General features: G+C 43.8%; 1 long non-coding RNA gene across 1 annotated transcript in view; it reads right to left on the reverse strand.

The window, feature by feature from the left end:
* Positions 1–1,568: 1,568 nt before the first annotated feature.
* Positions 1,569–12,835, reverse strand: part of LOC137644949 (uncharacterized) — a 48,632-nt gene continuing 37,365 nt past the window's right edge. The window contains exon 3 of the long non-coding RNA XR_011045238.1: positions 1,569–1,689. This is a non-coding gene — a long non-coding RNA (uncharacterized lncRNA). The remainder of the gene's footprint in view (positions 1,690–12,835) is intronic.

The raw sequence follows: 12,835 nt of genomic DNA on the forward strand, positions 1-12,835 counted from the left end.
TATACATATATATATATATATATATATATATATATATATATATATATATATATATATATATATATATATATATATATATTACAAGTATAAGAAAAAGTAAGTGAAAAGATAAAAATTAATGGCAGTCCAAAATAGGCGAGGAGAGAGAGAGGCAACAACCGTTCTCGCTCCGAACCAAAAGTAAAGTGAGCTCAAGCACAGGTGTGTGTGAGGGGGGGGGGGGGGAGGGGTAGCAGGCTATCCCCCACCCCCCACTAACTAGTGATGCAGTAGTAAACCCTCGTTAAAATTTTAATGGCTCGTCATTTCAGCTACGCCGAAAGTAATAACTCCTATTAAATAGCGTGGTTTGTAGGTCAGTTACAGAACAAACTAAAGGTTACTCTATTTCCATGTTCAAGTTGTCCACCAGAAAATCCTATCTGGTTGTTTCATTTTCTGTCTAAGGATGAGTCTTGGGTCATTCAACATCTGGTGTCAAATGTCTACACTTGGTTGTCTGCTTAGTTAATATTCAATGATATATGACCAGTCCATTTATGGTAACTACTGATTTAATCTAATAAGGGCTATATTAGGTGTCCCCTGACTAAATATGGTTGGGACTAATACTTGTATCTCTCCCTTGTGCTCTACATAGCTGCTTCTGTATGACAAGAACGGTACAGTATAAATACCTGGCGTTCACTTTTTAAATTTGGTCGTACTTATGGACGAATGAATGCAGGCAATTGGGAAATATACAAGGAAAGAACAAAACATGCACTTTGGCCCTTCAAGGCATACTGAGCATTAAAGCTAGTGCAGCATGATTATTCATACACAGTATGATAAAATACAGGACGGAATTTTATACTGTACGCTGTACAGCACTGTACTCAGAAACTCCAATGACAGTTTTAAGGTCATCTAGGGTAAAAAGCAGCAGCATCTAAGATAATCAAACCATTGTTCTCTTGTCTTGGTAGTGTCATAGCCTCTGTACCATGGTCTTCCACTATCTTGGATTAGAGTTCTCTTGCTTGAGGGTACACTCGGGCACACTATTCTATCTTATTTCTCTTCCTCTTGTTTTGTTATAAAAGTTATAATAGTTTATATAGGAAATATTTATTTTAATGATGTTACTGTGGCTATTGTGGTCTGATGGTTCTTTCCCGAATAGAGGAATTCACAAATAGCTAATTTTTGGCCTTGTTTCAAGAGCCCTGATCTCACTACCACTAGCAAGCTAATCTACATATATATCAAGAATTCCTAGATATGTAAACATTATAGAATTATTTTATCTTTAATGGTTTTTTATTTTATCTATTTCTTTCCCTTGCATCTTAATGACCAAAAACTGGGAGTTCATTTACTCATTACTCAGGTATAGTTACCAATAAATTATTTGCATTGCATTTTCTAATATTCACTTTGCTATGTTCCTCCTTTTCCTGAGGTACCAGTTCTGCAAGCCTTTCCTTTTCTCGATGTCTCAAGCTTCTTACTTGGCCTTACTGAGGTGCTGGGGACGGGATTTGACTCCTGCTCCATATTTTCAAAGACATGAAAGTCTAGGACATGCTGCGGACATTTTTTGTTCTATGGGACATTCACGTTGGCAGCCGTAACTTCGCACCGTGCAAGATATTCTTCAAATTTTGGAGGTCAGGCTCAATCCATGGCTGGTCAAAATTGTCCACCCTGAAATATAGAAATATATTAATGCATACTGCCTTACATGCCTCCACAAATGTAAATTTCTTAAGACAGTTTATTAGCTTTTGTGATGTACTAATCAACTATACACAAAAATTAAATAAAAATGGTAAAATCTATCTGAAACATTTCTTAAATCCTATTGCCCTTAACTATGAGTAAGTGAAAACCTTTGGCATTATATGATGAAAAATACTTTCCAAAGTCTTAAGTACCATAGAAACAACCATCATTTTACATTATACTGAAAGCTAATTAGCTACTGTGGATGTGACCTCAAAAAGTTGTATTGGAAGACCAAATTAGTACATAACAAACCCCTGTATGGGCATGTCTTTTATCCCATAAGTGCTGTATGGTATCCAATTACACATTGGCAAGATCTGTTTGCATACTGGCGCCCGTTTCAGTCAACTAATCTATCTTCCATTACTTGAGACAGAACAGATCTCCATAACCTTAAAGATACACAAGGCTGCATGACCCTTTGCGGATCCATTAATAACCGTTATTGTGAAGGAAGTAACTTTAGGACAATCGGCCTTCAATGACTGCTATCATATACCTGAAAACACTGAGATTACTAAACCATTCTTCTTCATAGGTTAACTACTGTACTGTAATTGTTCAGTGGCTACTTTCCTCTTGGCTAGGGTAAAAGAGACTGTAACTATGGTAAGCATCTCTTCTAGGACACTCCAAAATCAAACCATTGTTCCCTAGTTACTCCCTAGTTTCACGGGTAATATCTCAACACCTTAGCAAATGTCCAGGTAAGCAAAAAGAACAAAATGATCATTGTGAATAGCTATTTTATAAGTTTATTTTACATTCTGAAAACTGTACCATTCTTCATGTCTTACCAAAGCATTCACTGTACCTAAATGCACTCATGAAATGTTCAGAAATATTTAGATTATCATTAGTACAAATTGCTAGTACAGTAGATCCATCTTGCAACATATGCAAGCCAGGTTCCTTGTAATACTATACAACACTAAGTGTCCTATACAAATCATGGTAACACTGTTATAAACTTTAAAATGTTATTTTCATTAGTAGAATAAATTTTTGAATATACTTACCCGATGATCATGTAGCTGTCAACTCTGTTGCCAGACAGAAATCTACGGTCGGGATACGCCAGCGATCGCTATACAGGTGGGGGTGTACACAACAGCGCCATCTGTGAGTAGGTACTCAAGTACTTCTTGTCAACAATAACTCAATTTTCTCCTCGGTCCACTGGTTCTCTATGGGGAGGAAGGGCGGGTCCTTAAATTCATGATCATCGGGTAAGTATATTCAAAAATTTATTTTACTAATGAAAATAACATTTTTCAATATTAATCTTACCCGATGATCATGTAGCTGATTCACACCCAGGGTGGTGGGTGGAGACCAGCATACATGTTAACAAAGAAGCTAAGTATCCCGTATCTTATTTTAGCCGTTATTCAAAATAACAAACATAAAATAAATAAGTACCTGGTAAGGAAGTCGACTTGAACCATTACTCTGCCTTTTTAAGTACGTCTTCCTTACTGAGCCTAGCGATCCTCTTAGGATGCTGAGCGACTCCTAGGTGCTGAAGTATGAAGGGCTGTAACCCATACTAAAGGACCTCATCACAACCTCTAATCTAGGCGCTTCTCAAGAAAGAATTTGACCACCCGCCAAATCAACCAGGATGCGGAAGGCTTCTTAGCCTTCCGGACAACCCAGAAATATTTCAAGAAAAAGATTAAAAAGGTTCTGGAATTAGGGAATTGTAGTGGTGGAGCCCCCACCACTACTGCACTCGTTGCTACGAATGGTCCCAGAGTGTAGCAGTTCTCGTAAAGAGACTGGACATTCTTAAGATAAAAGACGCGAACACTGATTAGCTTTTCCAAAAGGTTGCGTCGAAAATATTTTGCAGAGATCTATTTTATTAAAAGGTCACGGAAGTTGTGATAGCTCTAACTTCGTGTGTCCTTACCTTCAGCCAAGCTTGGTCTTCCTCATTCAGAAGGGAATGAGCTTCTCGTATTAACAGTCTGAAAATAATAGGATAAAGAATTCTCTGACATAGGCAAAGATGAATTCTTAACTGAACACCATAAAGCTTCAGACGGGCCTCGTAAAGGTTTTTAAAATAGAACTTAAGAGCTCTTACAGGACATAATACTCTTTCTAGTTCATTTCCAACCATACGATAAGTTTGGGATAACGAACGATATTGGTCAAGGCCGAGAAGGCAGCTCGTGTTTGGCTAGAAAACCAAGATGTAGAACACGTAGCCGTTTCGGATGAAAATCCGATGTTCTTGCTGAAGGCATGAATCTCACTGACTCTTTTAGCTGTGGTTAAGCATATCAGGAAAAGAGTCTTAAAGGTGAGATCTTTCAGGGAGGCTGATTGAAGTGGTTCGAACCTGTCTAACATAAGGAATCTTAGAACCACGTCTAAATTCCAACCAGGTGTAACCAAACGACGCTCCTTCGTGGTCTCAAAAGACTTAAGGAGGTCCTGTAGATCTTTATTGTTGGAAAGATCTAAGCCTCTGTGACGGAAGACTGATGCCAACATGCTTCTGTAACCCTTGAAAGTGGGAGCTGAAAGAGATCGCTCTTTCCTCAGATATAAGAGGAAGTCAGCTATTTGAGTTACAGAGGTACTGGTCGAGGATACGGATACTGACTTGCACCAGTTTAGGAAGATTTCCCACTTCGATTGGTAGACTCTAAGGGTGGATGTTCTCCTTGCTCTAACAATCGCTCTGGTTGCCTCCTTCGAAAAACCTCTAGTTCTCGAGAGTCTTTCGATACTCTGAAGGCAGTGAGACGAAGAGCGTGGAGGCCTTGGAGTACCTTCTTACGCGTGGCAGACGTAGCAGGTCCACCCTTAGGGGAGAGTTCTGGGAACGTCTACTAGCCATCAAAGTACCTCGGTAAGTTATTCTCTCGCGGGCCAGAGGGAAGCAACTAGTGTCAACTTTGTCCCATCGTGAGAGGCGAACTTCTGCAGTACCTTGTTGACAATCTAGAACGGAGGGAATGCATATAGATCTAGATGAGACTAATCTAGTAGAAAGGCATCTAAAAGAACCACTGCTGGGTCCGGGATAGGTGAGCAAAGTATTGAGAGCCTCTTGGACATCGAGGTTGCGAAGAGATCTATGGTTGGCTGGCCCCAGGTGACCCAAAGTCTCTTGCATACATCTCTGTGGAGGGTCCAATATGTTGGAATTATTGTCCCTTCCTACTGAGACAAACTGCTAAGACATTCAAGTTGCCTTGGAAGAAATTTGTTACTAGTGAAAAGTCTAGACCTGTTGAACAGGAGAGGAGGTCACTAGCGAACTCGCACCATGTCAGAGAGTAGGTCCCTCCTTGCTAGGAGATGAACATCAAAGCAGGGAGTTGTCCGTGTTGACCTCCATTACTTTGTCTTGAAGGAGAGACCTGAAGCTTTTCCAGGTCAGACGTACTGCCAGAAGCTTCTTGCAGTTAAAATGATTGTCCTTTGACTCGAGTTCCATAATCCCGAGCATTCCCTACCGCCTAAGGTCGCACCCCAGCCTACGTCCGATGCGTCTGAGAAGAGAACGTGGTTGGGAGTCTGAACAGTCAGGGGAAGACCCTATAAAAGGTTGATAAAGTCCTTTCCTCAGGTTAGACCAGACTTATCTTCTGGAAACCGGGATCGAGACCGCTTCTAGCGTCTTGTCCTTTTCCAGTGAAGAGCTAGATGAAACCGAAGAGGACGGAGGTGTAGTCTTCCAAGTGACACCAATTGAACCACGGATGACAGTGTCCTAACCAGACTCATCCATAGCCTGACAGGGCCGTATTCCTTCTTCAGCATCTTCTGGATGGATAGCAGGGCTGGGGATTGATCTTCTTGTTCAGCCATGTCCTCATCAGAGGGTTCCTCATCCGAAACTGATGAGGAAACGGCAACGGAGTGGGCAACGTCTGACTCGCTGAATCCGGTCGCACTGGTGGATGTGTGACGGAGCCGGACACAAGATCATGGTACTGCTGCACAGTCTGTGAACTGTCAACCATGGGGATGCGAGGAAGTACAGCGACAACCCGAAACTGTCTAGACTGTCTGGGTAGTACAGACAACTCCTTATCGGGTTGCTGAGGTTGCCGCACTGCGTCACAACAAGTCACCTCTGCTGGTTGTTGAACGTCTTCCCAGTGACACACTGAACGTCCACAACCACCTCCGAGAGTAGCTTAACGTCAACGTGCGACTGGCAACCCACACTGGGTCGCACCGGTGGAGGAACCATCTCAACTGGCCGACGTGAGTAGGATACCTCAGCGTCAACAGGGCGTACAACCAACCGGTAGGAAGGTCGTTGGCAAGAAGGTTCTTCTCCGTAAAAATGTTATTTTCATTAGTAAAATAAATTTTTGAATATACTTACCCGATGATCATGTAGCTGTCAACTTTGTTGCCCGACGCAAATCTACGGTCGGGATACGCCAGCGATCGCTATACAGGTGGGGGTGTACACAACAGCGCCATCTGTGAGTAGGTACTCAAGTACTTCTTGTCAACAAGAACTCAATTTTCTCCTCGGTCCACTGGTTCTCTATGGGGAGGAAGGGCGGGTCCTTAAATTCATGATCATTGGGTAAGTATATTCAAAAATTTATTTTACTAATGAAAATAACATTTTTCAATATTAATCTTACCCGATGATCATGCAGCTGATTCACACCCAGGGTGGTGGGTGGAGACCAGCATACATGTTAACAAAGAAGCTAAGTATCCCGTATCTTATTTTAGCCGTTATTCAAAATAACAAACATAAAATAAATAAGTACCTGGTAAGGAAGTCGACTTGAACCATTACTCTGCCTTTTTAAGTACGTCTTCCTTACTGAGCCTAGCGATCCTCTTAGGATGCTGAGCGACTCCTAGGTGCTGAAGTATGAAGGGCTGCAACCCATACTAAAGGACCTCATCACAACCTCTAATCTAGGCGCTTCTCAAGAAAGAATTTGACCACCCGCCAAATCAACCAGGATGCGGAAGGCTTCTTAGCCTTCCGGACAACCCAGAAATATTTCAAGAGAGAGATTAAAAAGGTTCTGGAATTAGGGAATTGTAGTGGTGGAGCCCCCACCACTACTGCACTCGTTGCTACGAATGGTCCCAGAGTGTAGCAGTTCTCGTAAAGAGACTGGACATTCTTAAGATAAAAGACGCGAACACTGATTAGCTTTTCCAAAAGGTTACGTCAAAAATATTTTGCAGAGATCTATTTTATTAAAAGGTCACGGAAGTTGTGATAGCTCTAACTTCGTGTGTCCTTACCTTCAGCCAAGCTTGGTCTTCCTCATTCAGAAGGGAATGAGCTTCTCGTATTAACAGTCTGAAAATAATAGGATAAAGAATTCTCTGACATAGGCAAAGATGAATTCTTAACTGAACACCATAAAGCTTCAGATGGGCCTCGTAAAGGTTTTTAAAATAGAACTTAAGAGCTCTTACAGGACATAATACTCTTTCTAGTTCATTTCCAACCATACGATAAGTTTGGGATAACGAACGATATTGGTCAAGGCCGAGAAGGCAGCTCGTGTTTGGCTAGAAAACCAAGATGTAGAACATGTAGCCGTTTCGGATGAAAATCCGATGTTCTTGCTGAAGGCATGAATCTCACTGACTCTTTTAGCTGTGGTTAAGCATATCAGGAAAAGAGTCTTAAAGGTGAGATCTTTCAGGGAGGCTGATTGAAGTGGTTCGAACCTGTCTAACAAAAGGAATCTTAGAACCACGTCTAAATTCCAACCAGGTGTAACCAAACGACGCTCCTTCGTGGTCTCAAAAGACTTAAGGAGGTCCTGTAGATCTTTATTGTTGGAAAGATCTAAGCCTCTGTGACGGAAGACTGATGCCAACATGCTTCTGTAACCCTTGAAAGTGGGAGCTGAAAGAGATCGCTCTTTCCTCAGATATAAGAGGAAGTCAGCTATTTGAGTTACAGAGGTACTGGTCGAGGATACGGATACTGACTTGCACCAGTTTAGGAAGATTTCCCACTTCGATTGGTAGACTCTAAGGGTGGATGTTCTCCTTGCTCTAACAATCGCTCTGGTTGCCTCCTTCGAAAAACCTCTAGTTCTCGAGAGTCTTTCGATACTCTGAAGGCAGTGAGACGAAGAGCGTGGAGGCCTTGGAGTACCTTCTTACGCGTGGCAGACGTAGCAGGTCCACCCTTAGGGGAGAGTTCTGGGAACGTCTACTAGCCATTGAAGTACCTCGGTAAGTTATTCTCTCGCGGGCCAGAGGGAAGCAACTAGTGTCAACTTTGTCCCATCGTGAGAGGCGAACTTCTGCAGTACCTTGTTGACAATCTAGAACGGAGGGAATGCATATAGATCTAGATGAGACTAATCTAGTAGAAAGGCATCTAAAAGAACCACTGCTGGGTCCGGGATAGGTGAGCAAAGTATTGAGAGCCTCTTGGACATCGAGGTTGCGAAGAGATCTATGGTTGGCTGGCCCCAGGTGACCCAAAGTCTCTTGCATACATCTCTGTGGAGGGTCCAATATGTTGGAATTATTGTCCCTTCCTACTGAGACAAACTGCTAAGACATTCAAGTTGCCTTGGAAGAAATTTGTTACTAGTGAAAAGTCTAGACCTGTTGAACAGGAGAGGAGGTCACTAGCGAACTCGCACCATGTCAGAGAGTAGGTCCCTCCTTGCTAGGAGATGAACATCAAAGCAGGGAGTTGTCCGTGTTGACCTCCATTACTTTGTCTTGAAGGAGAGACCTGAAGCTTTTCCAGGTCAGACGTACTGCCAAAAGCTTCTTGCAGTTAAAATGCATTGTCCTTTGACTCGAGTTCCATAATCCCGAGCATTCCCTACCGCCTAAGGTCGCACCCCAGCCTACGTCCGATGCGTCTGAGAAGAGAACGTGGTTGGGAGTCTGAACAGTCAGGGGAAGACCCTATAAAAGGTTGATAAAGTCCTTTCCTCAGGTTAGACCAGACTTATCTTCCGGAAACCGGGATCGAGACCGCTTCTAGCGTCTTGTCCTTTTCCAGTGAAGAGCTAGATGAAACCGAAGAGGACGGAGGTGTAGTCTTCCAAGTGACACCAATTGAACCACGGATGACAGTGTCCTAACCAGACTCATCCACAGCCTGACAGGGCCGTATTCCTTCTTCAGCATCTTCTGGATGGATAGCAGGGCTGGGGATTGATCTTCTTGTTCAGCCATGTCCTCATCAGAGGGTTCCTCATCCGAAACTGATGAGGAAACGGCAACGGAGTGGGCAACGTCTGACTCGCTGAATCCGGTCGCACTGGTGGATGTGTGACGGAGCCGGACACAAGATCATGGTACTGCTGCACAGTCTGTGAACTGTCAACCATGGGGATGCGAGGAAGTACAGCGACAACCCGAAACTGTCTAGACTGTCTGGGTAGTACAGACAACTCCTTATCGGGTTGCTGAGGTTGCCGCACTGCGTCACAACAAGTCACCTCTGCTGGTTGTTGAACGTCTTCCCAGTGACACACTGAACGTCCACAACCACCTCCGAGAGTAGCTTAACGTCAACGTGCGACTGGCAACCCACACTGGGTCGCACCGGTGGAGGAACCATCTCAACTGGCCGACGTGAGTAGGATACCTCAGCGTCAACAGGGCGTACAACCAACCGGTAGGAAGGTCGTTGGCAAGAAGGTTCTTCTCCGTAAAAATGTTATTTTCATTAGTAAAATAAATTTTTGAATATACTTACCCGATGATCATGTAGCTGTCAACTCTGTTGCCCGACAGAAATCTACGGTCGGGATACGCCAGCGATCGCTATACAGGTGGGGGTGTACACAACAGCGCCATCTGTGAGTAGGTATTCAAGTACTTCTTGTCAACAATAACTCAATTTTCTCCTCGGTCCACTGGTTCTCTATGGGGAGGAAGGGCGGGTCCTTAAATTCATGATCATCGGGTAAGTATATTCAAAAATTTATTTTGCTAATGAAAATAACATTTTTCAATATTAATCTTACCCGATGATCATGTAGCTGATTCACACCCAGGGTGGTGGGTGGAGACCAGCATACATGTTAACAAAGAAGCTAAGTATCCCGTATCTTATTTTAGCCGTTATTCAAAATAACAAACATAAAATAAATAAGTACCTGGTAAGGAAGTCGACTTGAACCATTACTCTGCCTTTTTAAGTACGTCTTCCTTACTGAGCCTAGCGATCCTCTTAGGATGCTGAGCGACTCCTAGGTGCTGAAGTATGAAGGGCTGCAACCCATACTAAAGGACCTCATCACAACCTCTAATCTAGGCGCTTCTCAAGAAAGAATTTGACCACCCGCCAAATCAACCAGGATGCGGAAGGCTTCTTAGCCTTCCGGACAACCCAGAAATATTTCAAGAGAAAGATTAAAAAGGTTCTGGAATTAGGGAATTGTAGTGGTGGAGCCCCCACCACTACTGCACTCGTTGCTACGAATGGTCCCAGAGTGTAGCAGTTCTCGTAAAGAGACTGGACATTCTTAAGATAAAAGACGCGAACACTGATTAGCTTTTCCAAAAGGTTGCGTCAAAAATATTTTGCAGAGATCTATTTTATTAAAAGGTCACGGAAGTTGTGATAGCTCTAACTTCGTGTGTCCTTACCTTCAGCCAAGCTTGGTCTTCCTCATTCAGAAGGGAATGAGCTTCTCGTATTAACAGTCTGAAAATAATAGGATAAAGAATTCTCTGACATAGGCAAAGATGAATTCTTAACTGAACACCATAAAGCTTCAGACGGGCCTAGTAAAGGTTTTTAAAATAGAACTTAAGAGCTCTTACAGGACATAATACTCTTTCTAGTTCATTTCCAACCATACGATAAGTTTGGGATAACGAACGATATTGGTCAAGGCCGAGAAGGCAGCTCGTGTTTGGCTAGAAAACCAAGATGTAGAACACGTAGCCGTTTCGGATGAAAATCCGATGTTCTTGCTGAAGGCATGAATCTCACTGACTCTTTTAGCTGTGGTTAAGCATATCAGGAAAAGAGTCTTAAAGGTGAGATCTTTCAGGGAGGCTGATTGAAGTGGTTCGAACCTGTCTAACATAAGGAATCTTAGAACCACGTCTAAATTCCAACCAGGTGTAACCAAACGACGCTCCTTCGTGGTCTCAAAAGACTTAAGGAGGTCCTGTAGATCTTTATTGTTGGAAAGATCTAAGCCTCTGTGACGGAAGACTGATGCCAACATGCTTCTGTAACCCTTGAAAGTGGGAGCTGAAAGAGATCGCTCTTTCCTCAGATATAAGAGGAAGTCAGCTATTTGAGTTACAGAGGTACTGGTCGAGGATACGGATACTGACTTGCACCAGTTTAGGAAGATTTCCCACTTCGATTGGTAGACTCTAAGGGTGGATGTTCTCCTTGCTCTAACAATCGCTCTGGTTGCCTCCTTCGAAAAACCTCTAGTTCTCGAGAGTCTTTCGATACTCTGAAGGCAGTGAGACGAAGAGCGTGGAGGCCTTGGAGTACCTTCTTACGCGTGGCAGACGTAGCAGGTCCACCCTTAGGGGAGAGTTCTGGGAACGTCTACTAGCCATTGAAGTACCTCGGTAAGTTATTCTCTCGCGGGCCAGAGGGAAGCAACTAGTGTCAACTTTGTCCCATCGTGAGAGGCGAACTTCTGCAGTACCTTGTTGACAATCTAGAACGGAGGGAATGCATATAGATCTAGATGAGACTAATCTAGTAGAAAGGCATCTAAAAGAACCACTGCTGGGTCCGGGATAGGTGAGCAAAGTATTGAGAGCCTCTTGGACATCGAGGTTGCGAAGAGATCTATGGTTGGCTGACCCCAGGTGACCCAAAGTCTCTTGCATACATCTCTGTGGAGGGTCCAATATGTTGGAATTATTGTCCCTTCCTACTGAGACAAACTGCTAAGACATTCAAGTTGCCTTGGAAGAAATTTGTTACTAGTGAAAAGTCTAGACCTGTTGAACAGGAGAGGAGGTCACTAGCGAACTCGCACCATGTCAGAGAGTAGGTCCCTCCTTGCTAGGAGATGAACATCAAAGCAGGGAGTTGTCCGTGTTGACCTCCATTACTTTGTCTTGAAGGAGAGACCTGAAGCTTTTCCAGGTCAGACGTACTGCCAGAAGCTTCTTGCAGTTAAAATGCATTGTCCTTTGACTCGAGTTCCATAATCCCGAGCATTCCCTACCGCCTAAGGTCGCACCCCAGCCTACGTCCGATGCGTCTGAGAAGAGAACGTGGTTGGGAGTCTGAACAGTCAGGGGAAGACCCTATAAAAGGTTGATAAAGTCCTTTCCTCAGGTTAGACCAGACTTATCTTCTGGAAACCGGGATCGAGACCGCTTCTAGCGTCTTGTCCTTTTCCAGTGAAGAGCTAGATGAAACCGAAGAGGACGGAGGTGTAGTCTTCCAAGTGACACCAATTGAACCACGGATGACAGTGTCCTAACCAGACTCATCCACAGCCTGACAGGGCCGTATTCCTTCTTCAGCATCTTCTGGATGGATAGCAGGGCTGGGGATTGATCTTCTTGTTCAGCCATGTCCTCATCAGAGGGTTCCTCATCCGAAACTGATGAGGAAACGGCAACGGAGTGGGCAACGTCTGACTCGCTGAATCCGGTCGCACTGGTGGATGTGTGACGGAGCCGGACACAAGATCATGGTACTGCTGCACAGTCTGTGAACTGTCAACCATGGGGATGCGAGGAAGTACAGCGACAACCCGAAACTGTCTAGACTGTCTGGGTAGTACAGACAACTCCTTATCGGGTTGCTGAGGTTGCCGCACTGCGTCACAACAAGTCACCTCTGCTGGTTGTTGAACGTCTTCCCAGTGACACACTGAACGTCCACAACCACCTCCGAGAGTAGCTTAACGTCAACGTGCGACTGGCAACCCACACTGGGTCGCACCGGTGGAGGAACCATCTCAACTGGCCGACGTGAGTAGGATACCTCAGCGTCAACAGGGCGTACAACCAACCGGTAGGAAGGTCGTTGGCAAGAAGGTTCTTCTCCGTAAAAATGTTATTTTCATTAGTAAAATAAATTTTTGAATATACTTACCCGATGATCATGTAGCTGTCAACTCTGTTG

This window comes from Palaemon carinicauda, chromosome 8, assembly GCF_036898095.1.
Source record: "Palaemon carinicauda isolate YSFRI2023 chromosome 8, ASM3689809v2, whole genome shotgun sequence".
NCBI classification, from domain to species: Eukaryota; Metazoa; Arthropoda; class Malacostraca; order Decapoda; family Palaemonidae; genus Palaemon; species Palaemon carinicauda.